Below are 15,472 nucleotides of genomic sequence, written 5' to 3' on the forward strand. Positions count from 1 at the left end.
TCACGAAGCTTCGGGGTACGGCGAGAGCGGGCGGGGAGCCGCGCAGGCGCTGCTGCGGGGCCGCGGAACCGCCGGGCGGCTGGGCCTGCAGTGGTGCTGCGGATGTGGGTGAATGCTCGGCCGCGGGGGAATTTCTGGCGCTTTTTTGCTTTGTTTTGGTTGTTTTGGGTTTTTTTGTTGTTGTTTTCTTTTTGTTTTGTTTTGTTTTTGTTTTCTTTTAATATAGGTTTTCTAAGTCACTTCAGAAAAAATTAAAAAAAGGGCTACGTAAAAACCCCAGTAACTAGAAAGTACTAATACTTACTTCCTAAATGCCTATGAGTTTGATTTGAAATAAGTGCTCGTGTGTGCGTATCAAAAGGCTGTGTCGTCTGCACTGAAGCAGAAACCGGCGTCAGAAACCTACTATGAGAAATACTGATTTATGTTTAGTTTTCTGAAAGTTTGCCTGGCTGCTCCTGACAGCTGGTCAACTTACATATCCTCTATAGCGTGCATTATAGAGGTTGTATTTAAAATCATAGAATAGTTTGCAGTGGAAGGGACCTTCAAGATACCTACTTCCAGCCCCACCACGGTAGCAGGGACACTTGACTAGACAAGGTCACTCCAAGCCCCATCCAACCTGCCACTGAGCACTTCCAGAGATGGGGCATCCACTGTCCCAGTGCCTCACCACCCTCACAATAAAGAATTTTTTCCTAATACTGAATCTAAAACTTCCTTTCAGTTTGAAGCCATTCCTTCTCTTGTCACTACATACTGTTCTAAATACATAATTAGAGACATCTACGTTTCTGCATGCAAATACAAACTGATTTCTCGGGGTTAAACATCTTTTGCACAGCCTTTTAAATAGAATTGCCTAGGAGTACAGCATATGACAAATTCTGAAGCACACGTGCACAGAATGAACAATAAAAGGTGCCTCCTTTTAAGGGATAATCAGGAGACTGCTTCTGATGTAGCCCCGAACTTTTGCAAACTTAGGAGTTTATGCCTGACGCGCTCTGCTGGCATCTTTTTCTGTGTGTCTCACATAAAGATACACGTTTGTTTGAGCCATCGAATGCCGAGTGCTTACCTCTGCTCTGCAGTTCCCATTGAGGCCTCTTGTAGTTTCAAGCAGAAAAAGCCCCCCACTCTCTTGCTATTCACCAGAAGCATTTTAATGTATAAATAAAAGTGGTGATAAGAGTTTGGAAAGAAAGGGGAGATGTAAGAATGCTTCTCTTTCTATATAAAAGCATTTAAGTTGTTTCTTTTTGTAAGATGCCTTACTTTATAAATAGAAGATTGACAGAAATGTTGCATATTTAAAGTAGGTGTATGTACATCATTACCATAAGGTGAAGAATTGTCCTTAAAACATAAAATTCACCTGTTTCCCTGTCAGTGAAAGTGCCACATGAGAATAAAATATGATTTATATCCATAAAATAAGTTCTGTGCTATTTCTGTGACCATGGTTGCATTTCATCCATAGTGTGCAAGCATACATCCGTTTTAGAAGGAACCAACATTTTGTTGGCTTTGTACAATGCAAAAAAAGTTATGCTTCTGTAGAGGCAGTATCAACTTCTGTTCTAAGAATATTTTTTAAAAATTCAAGAGGAGTTGTTTAAGCAGCATGGTATTTATTGGATTAAGCAGTAGCGTTCCTATGACGTTAGTAATGGAGTTTGGTTCTAGCACTCGGAGAAGACTTGTGAAAAGAAAAATACAATCCATGTGTTCCCAAAAAGTATCACGTGTATATTCCACACCTGTTTGCTGTCTCAGTGATATGGAGACATGCCTTTATATCTCCTAGACAGAAATCAAAAAAGAATGTATTTGCTTCATAATTCAAAACTCTACAGCATATCACATTAAATAAAAATTAATATGAAAACTCAATGTGTTGTCAATTCTAACACACACAGTCAGATCTCTGAAGGTTAACGAGCTGTATCCATCATCTTTGAACGTGACGTTAAATAGAATGAGGTTTTTTGTTTCACAGAACACAACAGAAGCAAACAATGGTTTGTAATCAACTCTTGAAATCGCGTGTATTCAGCCTGTACAAAACACTACAAATTTACAGTACATAAGACTCATCTCACAGAAGTCTGCCTAGCTTCAAAAAGGCATTTTCTGTGCTTGATAGGAAGGCTTGAGAGGCTTTCAACCCAGTTTTGTAAAGATAGAAAGTAACTTGTTCAAATAAGATTTAGATATTAATCTTGTGGGCATGATAGACTTAAATCTAATTTATTCCTGTATATTTTGTGTAGAAACCTTTCATATGAGATAAAGATAATTTTGATAAAGATAATATGAGAAAAAGATAATTTTTATGTGTTTTGTCCTTTATTTTCAGTTTCAAAGTTGTCCAGAGTGTTAGATTCCAGAATGCTAGACAAACTTTTATGGTGTCTTTAACAACTGGATCTTGTATTAGGTGTTCTAAGACATCTTATCTGAGAAATAGTTAAAGATTTGTGAGTGTACACTTTTTATTTTAATTACAACTGCTCTATTTTTCTCACGTTAGAAATTCTACAATTAAACAATTTTGGAAGCAGTGTTCTACTTTGAACAGACATAGCACAGGAGAATGTACATTCTGGATTTTATGTATGTATGCACATGTCTTGACCTGATGAATGTGTTTTCTGGCTGACAGCAGAGGGATTTATCTCCCACCTCCCCCACCCTTTTTTTTTTTTTCCACAGAGCTAGATTCTGTAAAAAGTCTTCCTCTGAAAAAAGCTACCCTGAATTTTTACCAGTCAAAAGTCATTCCATCTTGTCCATGGATTATGGGACTTAGGCATATTTCCAAGCATTGGAAATGGCGTGGGTTCCCTGTAGAACTGGAACCTGTAAAGAAACAGGATGTTTCAGTTCACTTCTCAAGATGCAGAATCTGCTGATTTGCTTGCCAGTTTGTTGGGTGAGGAGTCTTTCATCCTGGCATCTTCAAATCAGGACATTGTTCGTGCAGAACTGCTGAACATGGGATTGCCCCAAACTAAATCAGTTTTCAATAAACCTGAAGGATGGTGAGGAGAAGGTTTTCAAGGTTCAAGCTTCAGGCTAGAGCTGTTGTGTTGGTAGCACCTGTCACACCAGCATATTTTGGCTTCTAATCAGAGGCAAAGGGCATTTTGGGTTCCCTCAACTTCCTTGGAACAGCAAAGGAGTCCTTGAAATCTAAACGGATTCTGAGGACTCATTTAAAATCAAGGCAGGTAGCTCTGTTTCAGATCTAGAAATATCAAAATGTGAAATAATAAACCGATCCTGTCTTTAGGAAGCTTAGCAGAGGTTTAAAATACAAATGTAAATCCCTGTAAAGCTAAAAGCGAAAAGCCTGCAGAGTTTGCAAGAAACTGTCTTGTTCAACTGAATATGTTCAGATTTGATGGGCAGAACATCTTAAAATGTCACATCTCATGGAGAAGCAGAACAACTGACTTTTGGGAGAGAACACTTTTTTCCCCCTTCTGTCATTTTTTTAAATGCCAGGTTTTCCCAGGAGGTAAGAGAGATTAAACAGCATCCTCTTCTAATAATCCACCAGAGTGCTTGCTGCTAAAGCATGACCTGAATTTAAGTAGATGCTTCATTAAGGCTCACCACCTCCTTTGATATCAGACTTTAGCACAGGCTTGCTGTGCAATTGTTGGAATTCATTTAAGGCAGAATTTTCAAAGGTAATTTTCTAAGCAACGTAGGTGCCTGCAATATCTAGAAAACATTACAGTATTTTAGGCAGTTTTCAGAAGTCTGCTTTCCGGTGCTACTAAGGAGACTGGAAATTTTGTTACTGAGTTCAGTAGGGTATGGGATAATATGTTGATGGTTTCCATTTAAATTTTTCTATGCCTCTGACCTCGCTGCAGAAAGTAAAACCTGTTTGATGCAGTCTGTACAGCCATTCTCCAGAGTGCTGCTTTGTCATAACTTGCAGTGATGCATGTATTATAATGACCTTTTTCATCCTTCCTGCAGCTGAAACAAGATTGAAATACTACACAATCTGTGACTAATTAAACATAAATGCTATGGTGAAATTTTAAAAATTCAACTCCTTAGTTGAAAGAAGATACTAAGATAATTTGTGTAGATACATACAGTGCACTAATGCTGTGACCCAAATCAATCTGAACACAAAGTTGATAGATTACAGGAATACTGGTGGGAGAAGAACTGAAACTAAATATGCCATCCAGAGGGACCTTAACGGACTTGAGAGGTGGGCCTGTGTAAACCTCGTAAAGGCCAACAAGGCCAAGTGCAAGGTCCTGCACATGGATCAGGGCAATCCCAAGCACAAGTCCAGGCTGGGCAGAGAATGGAATAAGAGCAGCCCTGAGGACTTGGTAGTGTTGGTGGATGAGAAGCTCAACACAACCTGGCAATGTGCTCTCACAGCCCAGAAAGCCAACTGTGTCCTGGGCTGCACCAAAAGCAGTGTGACCAGCAGGGTGAGGGCAGGGATTCTGTCCCTCTACTCCACTCTGAAAAGATCCAACCTGCTGCATTCAGCTCTGGGGGCCCCAGCACAAGAAAGATGTTGGAGCAAGTCTGGAGGAGAGCCATGAAGATGAACAGAGGGCTGGAGCACCCGTTTTTTGGAGACAGACTGAGAGAGCTGGTGTTGTTCATCTTGGATAAGAGAAGGCTCCAGGGAGACCTTAGAGCAGTCTTCCAGTACACAAAGGGAACTACAAGAGAACCAGAGAGGGACTTTCTACATGGACTTGTAGTGATGGGACAAGAGATAATGGCTTTAAATTGAAAGAGGTCAGGTTTAGGTTGGGTGTTAGAAAGAAGTTCTTTACTGTGAGGGTGGTGAGGCACTGGAATAAGTTGCTCAGAGAATAGAAGTGTTCAAGTCCAGGTTGGATGGGGCTTTGAGCAACTTGGTCTAGTGGGTGACATCCCTTCCCCATGGCAGGGGGTTTGGAAGTAGATGATCTCTAGGGTCCCTCTTCCAACTTAATGGTTCTATGAGTCTCTAAATACAGATCAGATATTTAGAAGTTACAGTATAGTAGTACGTTCACTTTACCTTGGTGGATATTTTCATGGAGTGTTTGAGCTTCCATCTCCAGCTTTTTGTCCTTTTTTCTTCTTTTCTCTTGGAGGTGACTAACAACTAAATCTGGTTGAAGTTCTGAGCACCAGTTTCAGCAGCAGAAAGGGCTTACATTAGAAGTGACCTCGCCTTAGTTCTGGGAAATAATGATGACCTTTACTTTGCTCCTCTACACTTTCCTCACGATTACTCTCACTTGCTCAGTATTACCAAATTTATTCAAGGTGCTCTCTTGGACAGGTCCCCACATCTGATGTTGTTTCCAAAATAAGGGTATTTTAAATGTGTAAATACACAATGTAAATTTCTTTGTCATAACAGTTCTGAAACTTGAATCTAACAGCTTCAGGCTTTTCTGGAGCTGACATCTGGCTACTTAAGACCAAAAGAAAAAAGTCCTGATTTTGTTTGGCAGCTACAGAAGTTTTAAGAATAAATTGTATTTAGAAAAGGTAGAAAAGGTCATAGCACAGCTAAGGAGGCTGTGATCTGGTTATGCTTTTTTTCATTCAATTCACTGCAAGCAAGTGTATTCAAGTAAAGGCAGCTGTCCAGGATACCAATCCCCTTTGTTTCTGATGCTGTGAAGTTAGTGGGACTAATTGCACATGCAATGGGAGAAGTATGCAAAAGAATTTACAAGACTGCACTTCTTGTGAGATTTTTTGTAGTGATGTTAGCAATGGATTTCTCTGTTCATTGATAATGAAATACATTGGGTTGAATCACAACACTTTTTTGGGAGAGAAAAGACGTGGAAAAAGCCCACTTAGTTTTATGTCAAGAAGTTTCGTTTTGATTATGAAAAATTTAAATCTTCCTAATTACAAAACAGAAAGGTTTGCAAAATGGCAGTTTAAGTTTTTGTGTGTAATTCCTATTTATGTATTAAAGAAGATGGGGCAGTAACATGTAAAGTGTGCAGACTGAAAAACAGCAAACGTATTATGAACTCGGTGTATGCTGGTTAAATAAGTGCTAAGAGTTTCTGTCAGCCAGAAGGTGGTAGCAGAATTCTCCTATAACAGCTCTGGATTGTGTTCCAGAAGGCATTCTCAATACAAAGTGATTTTGAAATGCGGTTCAGAAAACATATTTTTTTTAGTAGCAGGAACAAATAGCACTGACATTTTTTTCATTTGGCAGCATCTTTGAGTAGAAAAGTGTCTGCACTTATGCCTGAGATGTCATGCATTGGGAATGCATGTAGGATCTGTTACTTGGGTTTTGTCTCTGTTTTTTTTGCAATTGTAATTATGGTTTTTACAGACTTTTTAATGCCAAAGGGAGCCATTTATGGGCTGAAATGACAAGAGATTTATTTTCCTCATAGTGTCACAAGACTGGAAGATGTCAGTACCATGAGAAGCCCAGATAACACATTATTTCCATCCAGAGTAACTCTTGTCATTCTTTCACAGATATAAACACAAATGCAGAGTGATATCCATCGGCTGGGACTGATGCAGCACCCCAGTCATACTCTTATCAAGGGCAGCAACTTGAAGATGCGAAGGGATAAGTTTTATTACTCTTATTGTTTTGTGATGCACTTGTGATGGACCTGTCTGTTCTTATGACCCAGCCCACTGCTGGGTTGGGGCAGCGAGATGCCAATCAACCCCGGGCCCTCCCGTGGATCGAATTTCCCCGGGACACAGACTTGGAGGGTGGGTCGAGGGGTGGCTCAGAAGCTTAAGCCGCATTCTCCCCATGGCTGTGCCCGGGTCCAAACTGCCTTCCCCTGTTCGGGAAAATTCTCTCTTACTCGGTTGTTCACTGGTTCTTTGTTGTTTCTCCCACCTCCTGGTTTCCTCCATTGGTTCTTGTTGAATTGTATTCTCCTCCTGGCTTGTAACTCATTGGTTGCCTTCCCTCTCCCCGCGGTTTTCAAACCCCATGTAAAACTGAGGGCAAAAGCCTCCCGGTGTGATTATGATCATTGCCATGTTCTGGTTGCTAGACTTCTGACAATAAACCTGTTGGAAGCCTTACCAGAAGCCCCTCTCTCTTCCTTTATCTCCGAGCGAACGTGAGCCGATACCGCCGGCTCCTGCCGTGTCTCCTCTGCCAAGAAGGCGGCGAGCGCGCCCAGCAGCGCCCTTCCTGATGCCGAGGTCGCTTCTGCGGCGCACAGAAGTAACACCGCTGGATTCTCTCTGACCTGGGGCACGCCAGAGCTCGTGCTGCGGGCACAGAACTGCGTTACTTGTGATACTCTTTGTGCACATAGCCATTCCTGTTTCAACAGAGACACTCTTCATCACTGCAAGAAACTTCTGAGAAATTCAGGCTACGGAGCACAGCCTGCCCTTCATTTTTTCTTAACCGCTGTGTCACAGCTCTGATGATACTCAGTACTCCTCTGCAGACTTCTTTAAGAAATTGTTCTGTATCTTAGAGATAGTTTCTATGGTAACTATGATTGTGATTTTTGTAGTTTGTTGGGGTTTTCTGTTTTGTGGGTTTTGGTTTTTTTTTTTTTTCTTAAAACTTACTGGATAGTTTGGAAATAGAGGGAGCTAGGCTTCAGTGTGACATCAGGAAGAGTCACCACAATAAAATAAGCTAGAAAAATAAGTCATTCTGTGCTTGATCTAGCTATCAGTAAACTGAAATAGCAGTTCAAAAGAGCATCAGTGTCTTACTTATAAGCTGCCTGACTTACAAGTAATGAGGCTGGAGCTGCTGGAGCTATGCAGGAAAGAAAAAAAAAGGAAGAGCTCAGAGCAAGCTCTGCCACTCTTACAATTTTGCACCTGATGATCTTTTTAAAATTGGCTTTTTGTAGTGACTGCAGCTTTCCTAGTCTCCTCTTGCTGCAGTTCTGATGGAGAAAAACATTCACCCAGAAGATAACAACAACTGACTATTATATCATGTGTACTTCTCTCCCCATTTACTGTTCCTTATAGTATAAATATGAAATTGTTTGGGGCACTGTGTATACAGCAGTGTGTACAGAATTTCTAGTGGAGCCACAACAGTGACAGTGATGAAGATATGAAATGAGCTGGTTTAGAACACAGGAAAAGATGGCAGGAAATACAAATTATAAGTAGATATAGATATCAATAGATCTATAAGTATTAGAATACAGATATAGAAAACATGGTAAAGACCCAGTGGGTATGTACTGTGTAAAAGACATGCGAAGATACTGAGATAATCACAAATTTCAGACATTCATTTTGCATATATGCTGGGAAAGCATTTGTGGGAAAAGTCTCTTTTAGGCAAACATGTAGGTGTTGTAAAGATGCCAGAGGTAAGTTTGTAGATTACATTGCAACACCTGGGCATTTGAAAAGCCCCACAGTAGTTTGCCAACAGTCCTGTTTTCTCTTGAGGCAGAAGCTAGGAGAGGGTTAAGCCAAAATGAACTTATTCAATGGAAATTCAAATACTTGTAATAAATAATGAATGTACTAAAATTGTATTTAGAGATCATTAGCGTAATGCTTACCAGTTCTCTGTCTGTATTTAACTGTTTCATCTAAAAAGAAGGAGAAAAAATGTTTATTTTGGGGAACCAAAACAATGATATGAAATCAAAGGGGGCTGATGAAGGAAAAGATGCTCTTAGTAAGTAGAGTGCTTTGATATTTTGTCATTACTGTTAAAAAAAATACATTATCCTTCTGTTTTGCTGCAAAATGAGGGAAAAGGACCACATTATTCAAAAATGCTTTTCAGATATGGAGTTCAGTTCAGCACAGTTCTGAAGTGCACAGTGACTGCAATTTCAAATGTTCACAGTTACATTACAAAAACTTAAAAAAAATTACAAAAGTGTAATTTCTATATAGGTACAAGCAAATCTTTTAGAAACAATATATGATTTTTTTATATAAAAGTCTGAGAAGTCCAAATGAAACTCAAAGATGTTCCCATTTACTTTAAATTGGTACTTGGCATCTCCTTTGGGATTAATGAATGTTATTATATCTTCATATAATGCTGAATGACTATTTGCTGAAAAATTGAGGTTCTTTTAAGGTCCCTTAGGTTGGGCACTAAATTAATTGGGTTATTTGAACTCTATTAGTCATCTGAAACAACTTGGCCTCTATTTCCTGCTCTTAGCAACTTATTAATGTGGAGAGGAGAGGAAAAGAGCAAAGGAGAAAATGTCAGCACACTTATTTGCGGGTAATGCTTCCATCTGGAGAGCAGTGACCACCACAATTCTTGCAAAGAGGCCGAATTGTACAAGCCTTCTGGAGAGCTGCTTTCCTAGAACTGAAGTGAAAATGCTATTGCAGTTAAAGGTAGAAAAGACCACATTCTGTAGTGTCCTATGTTGACCCCTTTGAAATTTTCCATTGCTGGCAGTGAGAGACCAAGTGAGGAATGAGGACACCCAACTGCCACTTGTCCTTCACACAGCTCATATTTCCCTTCATCCTATCACAATGATGTAATTGAAGTCTGCAGCCTGTGTCTATTAAGCTGTAAACAAATGCATCTGTCAGTCAGTGAGAAATTTTAGAAAGAGGAAAACCATGCAGTTCATCATATGTAACCACTAGGAGAAACTTAAGCACTGAAACTGCTCACACTGATCATGTTCTCAGGCATGAGCAATTAGAAGTAGGACCAGCAAAACCAGGGTATGTATTTGTAATTTCAGCTGCTGGGCTGGTTTCAGAATTCTCCAAAGAGGGATGTAAATAGTCATGTGACCAGCTGTTTAAGCCTAAATCCGTAATAAAACTAATGAGTTATTTCAAAATATATGTGAGCAGGCAATTAGTTACTAGAGGTGTTAAAAAAAAAAAAAAAAAAATCTATATTTGTTGTGCAAGGGAAGCTGGAGGTCGTTGTATCCAGAATTTTGTGTTTGTAGAATAGATCCCAGTGGATGCAGGTGCATTGCACACCAAACTTGTGCGGGCAGTAGAAGAGCACAGAAGCTTTGGAACAGCTCTTCTGGGTGGATGCTCAGCTCCAGAACAAGTGATGTGATGGCCAGGTCTGCCTTGGATGGTCTCAGCACTATAGATCAAAGCCTCCACAGGAACAGTGCCTTGCAGTAATACCTAGTGGCAGATAAGCATGTGAGCAATGGGCCTGTGTAAACTACATGGTGTAGTTTGAGCACAACAGCACCTGCCAGAGGATGGGTTCTTCGTCTAGAAAGGCTCATGCACTCAATGTAAGAAGTGTGACGTTATGTGATACTAGACTGACCATAGATTTTACTAATTTCAAGCTTATTTGGTGAAATTGTCTGTTTTGTTTTGTTTTGTTTTGTTTTTTCCCCAGATTGTTGCTCATATCTCTACAGTTGATGGCAGTTTCATTTCTGTCATTTTGCCTTTATTCCAGTGTGCCATAATCCTTGCTTAACATCTCCATAGAAAACTATATTAGCAAGCAAAATATCTGCACGCTACAACCTGTTTCAGAGCTTAAGGTTATGAGATGGGTATTTTCCTTATGATCTTCTAGGTATCTGCATTGCTATTCCACATTGGAAGAACAATCTCATCAGTAAGAACTGTGAGATTTCCCTGTTTTCACAGTTATGTGAATGCCACCCTTCCTCAAGTAATAATCACTTGCTAACCTTGCATTTGTTGCTCTTTCAGATTTCGCAGCCAGAAGTGACACTGCTGACAGCTTGATAAACTGTTTGCCACTTATGATGGCTTTGCCTCTTCCAGGAACATTCTTTCCCGTGTATACTCACTTTGAAGAACCACCCTGGTTTTAATCTGAAGCTTCTGCACAAATTAGGCAGCCTTTGCTCTGCAAAATTACTGGGAGGAAAAGAGTGAAATTGTGGCTTAAGAAAACATTGCCTATAATAAAAGATCAAGTTCATGTGGAAGAAGAGTTCTGTGGCACTAATAATGTGGGTGCCTCTTGATGTGGGTCCTAGTTTCACATGGGTCTTGGCAGTAAGATGATACAGAAGAAGATACAGTTTTCAGGTTATATCTTGCATTTCATTTCATGGTCTGCTTCGATTATTTTGTTTGCTTTTTAGGTAATTTGGTGACAAATTTACCGACAGGTGGTGCTGCTGCTCCAAATCCTCTCTGTTCAGTCTTGATTTGAAAAAGGAATGTTGGCGCTTGCATTTCAACATTCCAGAGGTTTCTCAGGCTCTAGAGAAAAACACTATGAAATATTACTCAAGTATAATCTTTTATATGTATTCCTGGGAAGATAATGACAATAATGAATCAGGCTCTTTTATTATAACAATGTTATTGTGCTTGTATATAACATCTTTCAAAACAATTGGACTCATCCCACATGTGAAAGATCTTGGACTGTCTGACTCTCCTTGCCATAGTGTCAAGTAATAGGCAATGAACGTTTTCTTAATACACACTGAAGTAATTATTTTCATACATAATGCTTGGGAACAGAGAGATACTAAAAATTACCTGTCTGAGTCAGGTGGGAAGTCTTTATCAAAGCAAGGAATAAAATCCAGGTAACTTGTGTCATACCTAATTTACTTGCTGTTGGTTGGGCGCTCCTTCCTTGAGAAATAATTCGAGAAAGGATTTCTGTCCTGTCTGGCACTGACAGAAAAATTACTGTAACATCAGAACAAGCAGGAATATGGTCCTGCTACCTCTCTCTTCTTTTCTAGAAGCAATGAGGCATAGCTATTTTATTGCGTTTGTTGTCATTAGTCAGGGCTACTGCTTGTTTGTCTGAGGCTACCAATAAACACAGTGTGATTTATGCAGAACTGCTTGAGGGATGGCTTGACTCCAGAAGCACAGTTTAGCCTTTGTTTGGCAGTTGTTTGCCTAATGCAGAAAAATGTTTATGAAAGCTATGAAAAATGAATCTATGCTGTAACACCCAGCTTGTAAAATCCACTTGATTTATCCTGCAGAAGATATTGCAATATAAAGGAATAATGAAGACAATGCCTGCCTTCATTTTCTCTTATTTTTTTGTTATGCTGTCATCTTCAATATTATTGCAATGGATTCAGGCCTACATGGAGTCATCATGACTAATGAAATGTCTTTAAAATCAAAGATGATCTGTGATGCTGAGCTTTGAAAGGTCATTTTTTAAATCTAATTGTAACATATGTGGAATTTTCTTTCTCTTGTATGATTACTCTGATTTAATCATGAACCGTAAGGGAGAGATGGGGTGGAAGAGAGAGAGTAGTAGAGCATTTGAAGAGGCATTGTTGCCTCTCCAGAAGTAGGTCATCCACCCTAAGTGCTGTGTTACTGTTGCAGGCTGATTATTGCCTCGTCCTTTCGTCTGTGGGGAACCTTAAAGCAGTGGTTTCCCTCTTGGGGCCTCTGAATCTCTGGAGGTCTTCCTTTCACTTCCTTTGGATCCTTGGTCTTGGAGAAGGTATCAGAAAAACAAAAGTATATTTCTTAGACGTGATATACAGGGACTGCCATTTCCAATGAAAAAATAAATATATCAGGGACAAAGTAGGAAAAAGACAAAGTAGGAAACTTTGAAATCATAGATATTAATGATGGTCCCTGCAGAAACTGGGAGCATGAGGGTGAGGAATGCAAAAGCAAAAATGCAGAAACAAAAGAGCTTCATGCTGGGAATAAAGCCCAGATTTTTCTACACCCAGGTGAAGAGGGCTAAGAAGGCAATTGCCTGGAAACTCTGAGGAATTGGATTAATCTCCATTATCATTTGAATTTGAATCAAGAGTGCACTTTTGAATTGAACTGCCACCATCCACATTTTCTTTGCTTTTGTTCAGAGTAGTCTCAGAGCACCTAAACTAGAAACATCTCAGATGAAACCAGGTTGGAAGAGGTATCCCAGGAGCACACCTGGTCCATTTTAGTTGGTAGAGAGCATTCAGGAGACAGTAATGAACTAGATGCAATCTAGTCCAGTAATCTGAAAGAAACCTCCTGAAAATGTGTGGTGCAGGTATCATATGATAATGATCATATGAAAGCCCTTGATGACAGGGGTTTTGGTCTGCTGATGGTGGTCACTGCTAAGTGCTAAGGACAGTGCAGCTTGGTGGGTGGTGTGCAATGGGGTTCCACCAGTGACCACTCTGAGGCTATGGGCCAGTCTTCACATGGAGATGCTCCCCAGTCTTCATGGTTTCGAAGTAGCCTTCCCAGAAACAGGCTGGCTCTCATGGTGTCTGGCACAGGTGAGAGCTGGGTGGGCACTGATTGACCCTGTCATTGTGGGTAAAGGTGAGCACGGAGCTCCAGCCAGAGAAGGGGATTAACATGGGTGAAGGGTGGGCACCCCACTGCGAGATGAGATAGCTGCAGCACCAGGGTTTACCTGGCTGACCAGCAGGGGAACAAAGGTTTTAAGAAAGTTGAAGAGTGTGGCAGTCTCCCTGCTGGAGTCCTAGTTAGTTATGCAGTACTGTTCCCCTGAAATGTTCATATTGTCTTGCTGAAGTAGGTTTTTTTTTTTTTTAATTTGCAGGTCCTGTTAAACACAAATTGGTTTAGCTCTACTACATAGTGTGAATAACTCTCTTCATTCCTTGATATTGCTTCCTTCAGGGTATTTAAACTGTGTTATCATCTCCCTTCAGGCTCCTTTTATCTGACAGTATATATTAAACTCCCGTTTTCTCTATTTTTTAAGTCACAGTCTCAAATCTTGTCTTCATTTATTTGCCTGTTTCTTAAATATGTGGGATAAGCTGGCATATTGAATTGAAAATTTCTTATAATTCTAGGTAGATCATTACTGCATTATATAAAGCTTCTCAGGATTTGACTTAGGCTGTTTTAAATATATCTACTGTTCCAGTTTCTTTTACACACCCAGGTTTGTTAAATTAGGTTTGTTAAATTATATATGCATCTAATTTAAGGGATTTTTATGGGTTTGTTTTGATTTTTTTGTTGTTGTTGTTGGGGGGGTTTTTGGGTTTTTTTTTAATTGATTTTGGTGTTTGAGTTTAGTGTTGCTTAACAAGTGAGATCTACAGAAAATGTGTTTGTTTGAAAGGCAAGTTGAAATTCTACGAAATATTTTTTTAACTTGATGTTTGTTCTCCTTTGCTTACATAGAAGGTCTGCAGAGTCTGCAGTCCTGCCCCAGGTATGGATGCCTTTGCACTTGGGCATAATCTCATTAGTATCACCAGGTCTTTCTACAGGTACTAAGGTACACCAATATAAATCCAGTTTAGGAATTAAAATATAGCTATGACAACACACAAACCAAAGGAGAGCCTTAGCTAAGGAAGTGATGCATGGTTGGAGGATGAGGGACAGTGGGAACACATGGAAGCAGGAGATTGACAACCTGCACAGAGGCATTCTGCAGCTTCTGTGTCTGGAGGTTTCCAAGACCAGACTGGATAAAGCCCCATATAACGTGGTGTGACCTCAGATGTGGCCTTTCTTCGAGCAGAAAATTGGACTAGAGACCTCCTGAGCTTCCTTCCAACCTGAATTTCCCTATGATCCTATGAAAAAGAATGGTGATGTATGAGAAAATATTAATAACCCATGGGAGTAAATCAGTGTTTAGTGATCTTCCTTCCATAGTTGTTATTATATTAGATTTGAACAACCTCAAGAAAGAACATATTTTCATTTCTTTAGCAGTTGGGATCAATCAATTGCTCCCATAATACACACTAGAATACACTATAGAATATTTTCTGGTCATATCTTCAAATGGCAGAATCAAGTTTACAAACATCTATAGATGTTTATGGTTGACAATAGAGCCTGATTTAGGAACCACAGCGTATTTTATAAGTAGTTTGCTGAAGCAAATACCCTTTCATGTGACCATTTTAATCAATCATGATTTGTCACTGTGAAAGGGTCAGGACCATAAAATATAACAGTATATAGACTCCCTATTAAAGAATCTTCCAATCTGCTTTAAAATCCTGTAACCTTTTATAATCCTATAGCAAATTCTATAACACCTCTCTGTAAAGGTTCAGAATGCCTACTCACAGAACCTTGTGTTCTGAACTACCAAAACTACTGTGTGGGGGGTTTTTTTTCCTTAAATTTTAATAGATATATTCTTCAGAAGGTCTCCCATCTAAGTATAAATTTAGTCCAAGGCTGCTTGGCATATGACATCAGAGGAGATCACGACACTAGACAGCACAGACCAGGTTTGTGACATAATTCTAAATAGTCTTTCAATTAAGCAGAGGTTAAATATTTACCCCCATCAGGTATTACGCCATGGTTGAATGAGATGAAATATATTGGTGTATTCAGTATGAAGCCACTGAAAAAAGTCAGCTGTTAAATAAACACAAGTAAGGCAGATTTATCAGAGAAAAAAATTTTAGATGTAAACAGGTTGTTATGCATAAGTGCATCCACAGAGGAGATCTGGCTGAAGAAAACACCTCAAGACTTGTGCTTGGACCTCAAGAATTCATTCATTTCCCAA

The 15,472-nt window shown here is 39.7% G+C and overlaps 1 long non-coding RNA gene across 1 annotated transcript; it reads left to right on the forward strand.

The window, feature by feature from the left end:
- The first annotated feature begins 8,555 nt into the window (after positions 1-8,555).
- LOC125321606 lies at positions 8,556-13,640 on the forward strand. Its single transcript, XR_007201609.1, has 3 exons — positions 8,556-11,239; positions 12,319-12,439; positions 13,517-13,640. It is a non-coding gene; the product is annotated as an uncharacterized LOC125321606 (long non-coding RNA).
- Positions 13,641-15,472: the final 1,832 nt, after the last annotated feature.

Source organism: Corvus hawaiiensis, chromosome 2, assembly GCF_020740725.1.
Source record: "Corvus hawaiiensis isolate bCorHaw1 chromosome 2, bCorHaw1.pri.cur, whole genome shotgun sequence".
NCBI classification, from domain to species: domain Eukaryota; kingdom Metazoa; phylum Chordata; class Aves; order Passeriformes; family Corvidae; genus Corvus; species Corvus hawaiiensis.